The sequence below is a fragment of the Lampetra planeri genome, unplaced genomic scaffold (assembly GCF_965212315.1).
Source record: "Lampetra planeri unplaced genomic scaffold, kcLamPlan1.2.h2 scaffold_1524, whole genome shotgun sequence".
Lineage (NCBI taxonomy): Eukaryota > Metazoa > Chordata > Hyperoartia > Petromyzontiformes > Petromyzontidae > Lampetra > Lampetra planeri.
The window spans coordinates 5744-12500 of NW_027614248.1; positions in this window are offsets into that span (position 1 = coordinate 5744).

Sequence of the window (6757 nt, forward strand, 5' to 3'; positions counted from 1 at the left end):
CAAAATTCACATGTACCAGAATCATTTCTCCTGGTTTTCGACTGAAGTCCAGCTGGAAGTGAAACTCGCCATCTCTGTCCCCTGTCGTCAGCAGTAAAGATGGCTGCCACCCGTCTGAGTGTCGCGGCGACGCACTTTGCATATTTATCTTATAATTGCATGACAGCCCACATGGTCTATCAACGTTCTTGTTACAATCGCCCGACAGACACAAAGACACCACGCTCCTGTCTGCGTCTGCTTCTGTCGGCTCAGAACGTGCCACACGTCCTATTACTCAATCTCGAAAACCTCTGCGGTGTTTGTTTTATAGCACAGGATGTTCAGACAGTCAGATGTACGTATGTGAGGGAAGCAAACACATTTTTCACTTCACAGGTTCAACACGACTTTGAAGATCAGTGACTCTACACCTCCCTGGAATGACACCGATGCACCCCAAAGGTTTTGCATCATCTCCTGGACAGCTTCGACTCCAACGTGGACCGGGCAGCCGTGGGAACCCCCCAGTGTCTTCAGGGAGAATTCAGCCCAGAAACGTGTCAGAAGACGTGTCTTGAAAAACCGTCCACAGGCCGCAAGATGGCAGATGCCTGTCAAAACTCGATGCCTGAAGCTGAAGAACATTCTGTCTCTGACACTGCAACTCAAAGTCGTTCTGGTTTTCTTTTCTACATTTTCAATTTTTCAGACATGAACAGTGAGTGTGACTAAATACAAATGTTAAATATTTGATGTCTTGAGGTTTTTCCACCGGTGTCTTGAAACATCAGTCAATGATGTGAGCAGCTAGCAGCAAACAGCTGCAATTAAAATAAACTCAGTCACAGTTTAATGCGAGGTCAAATTCTTCTTCCATTCTGAGGCGGGGTGCTCTGTGGTGGAGCTCCTCACGACCATGGAGAAGGTCATGTTGCTCAGGAGAGGAAGTGGACAGAGAGCTTTCAGTGATGAGCGCACATCAGAGGCTGGGTGGACGACGTGAACTTCCTACGCTCAGAGGAAGCTCCACGAAGAAACAGACATGAGGTTCGAAACCTGAGCCAGTCGCAGCGCCGCAGCGTGCTGATATGCTGTGCAGAAAGAAATGCGGGCAGGGGCGACGTCGGGCTGAGACTGGGATTAGACACATATTACTTCTTGCAAGAAACACCACAGTACGTCTGTGTTCTACTCTGGCAGCTCCACTTAGCTGGCTGAAGCTGCAGTAATCAATATTTACTCAACGGCCACTCTGGGGAGGTCCGTGACCTTCTGTGTTTGTGACGGGTTCTGATCCTGAGTTAGAGCGCATAGATCTGTTGGAACCACGTTTCAGGATTTGTGTCATTAAACCAGATAGAACGGAACAGTACAAAGGACGGAACCTTAAAAACGACGTGTGGAAAAAACAGGTCCAGTCATATTTGGTCCGTTCCGTGTTTTTCCAAGTTGAAACCCCAAAGGTCACGGCGTCTTTATTACACCCAACATTTCATCTCTAAATCCATCTTCATTAAAGGCGGCGGTGGACAATGGCCCTCTGTCACAGGAACAACACTTAACCTCAGCAAGGCACAGCAATATTGTAAAAGTGCAAATCTCTCCAGAAAATAGTCCCACAGTTAATAATTAAACTGTGACATTTGGGAGAAACAGCGAAAAATCCATATGGTGAAATGTACTAACCCTTTTTGGGGCGGGGGGGCGGGGGGGCGGGGGGCAGTTTGTCTGGGCTCAGTCCTCACAATAAAACACCACAGACAAAGGACGAGGTGGACGGGGGGAGACGGGGGAGACGGGAGGAGACGGGGACGCCGCAGGACGCCGTCACCGAAGCACCTCGCTGACAGATGATTTTCATATGTTAGATTATAGATTATGAATCGTCATCATGTTGTGATGATGATGTCGGCTCTTGCGACACGAAGAAGGTCACAGCAGGTCAGAGCGTCACTGACCTCTGTGCGCTGACACGTACACATTATCACGAGGGGGAGGTCGTTCCAGAGGTCAGATGTGACCAGCGGTCCGTAAAAGGATCGCAGAGCAATAGACGCTCTAAGTATCAGCATCAATAGTCCGTGGTGGCGCGTGCCTGATGAACGGCATTATAAACATCTTAAATTCATCTCACAAACAAATGGAGCGGGTCGAGAGGACAGAGGTCAGGTGGGATTTACTGAGGAAATCATAAATCTGCAGCTGTCGGTTGGAGTCATTACAGGCGTCCAACAGACACGCCATACGCGGCAGGAAGCGTGGCCGTACAGTTAGACTGGCTGTTGACTTTCAGATTTACTGTCGCGCTCAGCCTCGCCGGGAACACTGCCGGTGATTTATCAGCCTCACAGTGAGTTGTGTCGGAAACATCCACAGCTTATACGCTCAGCTGAGGACTCACCTTGTGCTCTGCAGGGTCCGTGTCCACAGCTCATGTTTGAAAGAGCTGCCGTCAACGGTTGCCCACACACACACACACGCACACACCAGACCAATTCCTTCTGGGAGTTTCTGCAAACAACCACTGAGTCTGAACGTTCCTGTATAGAGAACCAGGAGAAACAAATGTTCCTTCTAGATCTGATATGTAAGATTGATGTCATTTGTCTCTGCAACTTAGAGTCTAAGATCCAGTTTGATGACTCGTCATCCGACACACGAGTTGAAGCAGATGACTAGAACCTGCAAAGATGAAGACCAGCGGGAGGTTTGTCATTTCAACAACAAAGGTGAAATGTGAATGAAGTTCAGGTATTGTTACGTGTTAAGTGTGTGTGTGTGTGTGTGAGAGAGAGAGAGAGTTCCTGTAAGAGCAGTTGGCTGTTTTCAAATGTAACAGTGGAGAAACTGACATTTGATGACTGAAATTCATTCGTTCACATTCTCAAACGTGACTATTAGACAAACAGGTTCTGCACAAATTGTTCAGATGGAAGTTCTAATCATGAATATTTACATCTGTGATTTAAACATTTGTCTCCAGTGATGAAACTCAAGTCATTCATGATTCACGAGTTTATTCCTGTATTTCAGTCATGTTTCACAGAACACAGGACTACACTGCGTACGGTACAATACACAGTCCTGGAAAACACTGAACAAAGAACTGATTCATAAACACTGCGACTGCTTTTTTTTTCCTCCATGTGTTTTATTTTATTGAACTTTTGAGTTATTGCACGCGAACTTCACCCAGAAAAACTCTCCTGACTGTGATGTTGCTCCGTTTCAGATGAAATGCTGAAGTCCAGCGTGTCTCAGCTGAGATTCCGAGTCCAACATCAAGAGGTTCCTGGAGGTCAGGAGCGCCGCTCAAGTGAGACCCTGAGGTCATCGCTCCTCCAGCTAATGCCCCTGCATCACCTTCCTGCAGCACTTCAAACGCTGGCTGCATTCCTTCACATGTACCAATAAGCACTGATAATACAGAAAAATGAAAACCAAAACAGATGGGCTCCAACAGAGCCGATCCAGGGCTCTATCTGCTGCCTGAATCCCACGCCACCTCCTCCCAGTGCAGGACGAACACGGCAGCGATGGGTTTGTCCCACAAACCTCCATGAAGAAAAAGGAGCGGGTTGATTTAAAACAAAAGAAAGTTGAAAATAAATGTCATATTAAGATGTAAATATTCATGACTGCAATTTTAGTTCCTTCTGCGTTTGTATGTTTAATAATCATGTGAGTGTGTGAATGAATGATGATGTGAATTGATGTTTAGTGATTTTCAAACAGTTTGACACTCGTCAGTGTTGATGCTGTTGGAAGTTCAAACATTTAGACATGAAACAGAACAGAAAGTACATTTTTATTTATTTAGTGCTTCTTACAGAGAAAACTGACAAAGTGCTCTAAAAAGGATAAAAAAAAAGGCAGAATACAACATAAGGTAAAAATAGAGAAAATATATCAGAAACAACCAAATGGGATTCGTTACTTTGATAAATTCATCAAACTAGTTGCACAACTCTTCCATTGGAAACAACGTGTTGCATTTGAGCCACGTCCACACGGAGACGTTTTGTGTAAACGCACGTTTTGCATCCAAATGGATCATATAAAAGCACTTTTTTAAACCTGTCTCAGGGTGAAAAGATTGCCGCTCCCGCCTTCGCGTCTGGACAGGGATTCCGCACACTCTCTGCATTGAGTTGCCATCACCCCACCCCACGACCTACAGCCCCCCCCACCCCGACGACTCATAACAACAGGCTCCATTTGTGCTGCAGATAATACTGAGCCTTTACTCAGATGCTGCAGATCATAGTGAGGTTTAAATTAGTCAGACTTTATACTTCCGCGCCCTGTGTGTCACCAAATCTCACCGCCGTGTTCCTTCATTTACTTCAAGTGACAGCGACTCAAAGTGAGTGGATGTTGTTACCAAAATTTGGCAGCATTTTATCTTCTTGTCTGTTTTTGGTCAATTTGAAGCACCACCTATAGGTCTGGAATAAGAACTACAGCATGTGGGGTGTTTCACAATGGATCCATTTGGATGCAAATATTGTTGGATATGATGTCAAACGGAGGAAAAAAAGATCATTTTGGTACGTGTGGACATGGCCTTTAACTTTGACCACATCTGTGCTGGACGTGCAGCAGATGAAGCCTCGTACAGTGACGGGGGCAAAAGGAACATGACGACACAATGACAACGTCATGACGACACGACGGTCTGTGGACCTTGTCTGTGGTCAAACCGCTGCGGCTTCAGACATTTGAAGACGCCCGAGCCCTCGAGCCCAAAGAGAACGAGTGTCAAATGCTGGTTAAAAGTCTCCTTTAACAATTAACCGCCATAACGCCATAGCAATGCCCAATGAAAACACCCACCGCCCAAACCCCTCCACCCCTTGGGAACAGGCTGTGAACTCCTGTGAACTCTCAAATCATGAGACAAAATCTGCACTGGATGGAGCTCACAACGTCTCTGCTGACTCAGTGGAGCTGGTTTGTTCGAGTCTCTGAACATTTCCAACTGTCGTGACGAGGTTGCGTCTGCACACCGACTCAAACATAAGGATTCTTCAAGAAAGTCAAACTGTTGTTCATCGGTGGAAAAAACAAGGAAACACTGACATGAATTGTATGTCAGGTGGAGCGTTTCAGGATCTGACTTATCTAAGGAAAATATTGCTCACTGGACTCATTTCCTGTGAGTGGCCAGAGCAGCAGAAGAGTAAATGTGTGAACAGTTTCGTGACGGCCGGCGTTTAACTCCCTGAGAGTTTGTGTGTCTGCGGCTGCGGCTCAGGTTTCTGCTCCACTGTTTTCATATCGAAGCCGCTCTTACCCTCAACCTCTGCGAGTCGATTCACAGCGAGCGAGCAGTGGTGCTGATTCGCTCATTGACTCCACTGTTTGGTTTGAACAGGAGCGAAGAACAAACAGCATCAGTGGCGTGAGGATGTCGAGCTGGAGGAACAAAGCGTCAGTTATACGCATTCACCTTTAACCCTGTGTCTCCAGCCTCCAGCTGCTGCAGAGGTCCTTAGTCCTGGTCCCTTAGTGGTTCTCAGGGACCCACTGACCAACGGGTCCTGGATGTTACCTGTGAAGTTCTGCAGGAGCCTGATAACGAGCTGCTGGACTTAATCAGGTGTGTAGGAGTAGGTGACATGTAAAACCTGCAGTGGGTCCTGAGGATCAGGACTGAGGAAGCACAGAGGACCAGGGCTGAGAACCACTGAGCTGATGCAGCAGAAGGTGTTTGAAGGGAGGAAATCTCCTTCAGATACATTCTTCTCAACCATCTGGTGACATCATACACCTCTTACAAACTGGCCACTTTGTCTGAAATTCACTTTGTCTTTCTATTTTGCTCCTGAGGAACATCTGCCACATGAGGCTGCAGTGAGGTTGTTAAAGTCTCATTTAGTTTATTTCCTCAAACTCTATTCCGACAGTACTCAGTGCTGATCATCTGGCTCCGCCCTCCAGTGCCTCCTGTCCCAGAGCACCAATCAGAGCTAGGAGGCTTGTCCCATCTGGTGAGTCATCGTTTCAGAGTTCAGACTTCTATTCTCAATGTAACTGACGAGAGTTTATCACAAATTCATTGTGATAAAAACACAAATAACACAGGAAGTTAATTAAGTACAGTCAGTAATTATGGTGCCGCCCGCTGATCAGTGACAGACCACATTTGTAAACTTCAAATAAAAAAATCCAGTGTCAGACACATATTGAAGGACATTCCTACCACAGAAAAAAAAATCTCATGCAAAGTCATAAAGAGATATTGTGATTAATCAGATAAAAGATTCAGATGTGACTAAGGTTCAGTTTGGACGCACAGAGGAGATCTTCAGGCTTCACAACAAATCAAATCTTTTTGCATTTTGCAATTGTTGTTTTTTTTAAATTTTAGCAAGCAAGAACTTGGGCGTCGAAAGAATAAAACATATGTTTCTGATCAGCAAGCAAATGTAATATTTCATTTGTTGTCGTCCTCAATATGTGCGTCCATGTTGTTGGCCACTGAACCCGAGTCTAACAGCACTGCTCTGATTGTTTACTGAGATGAATTATCTGATCATTTATCTCAGAAGTATGACTTTCCATTGAATTATTTTTTGGTTAAGTGGCGTAAATGAGCCTCCATAGTTCCAGAACTTAAACTGAACATCGTGTTCAAACTGTCAGCAACTGACAATCTGATATTTGGTGTAAAGAAAGACTGCAGAAAAAAAAAATCCCCTGTAAAGTTTTGAAAATATGCTGTCACAAAAGCAACTGTAGTTTTGGGCAGAAATGTTTGAACAGGAATATC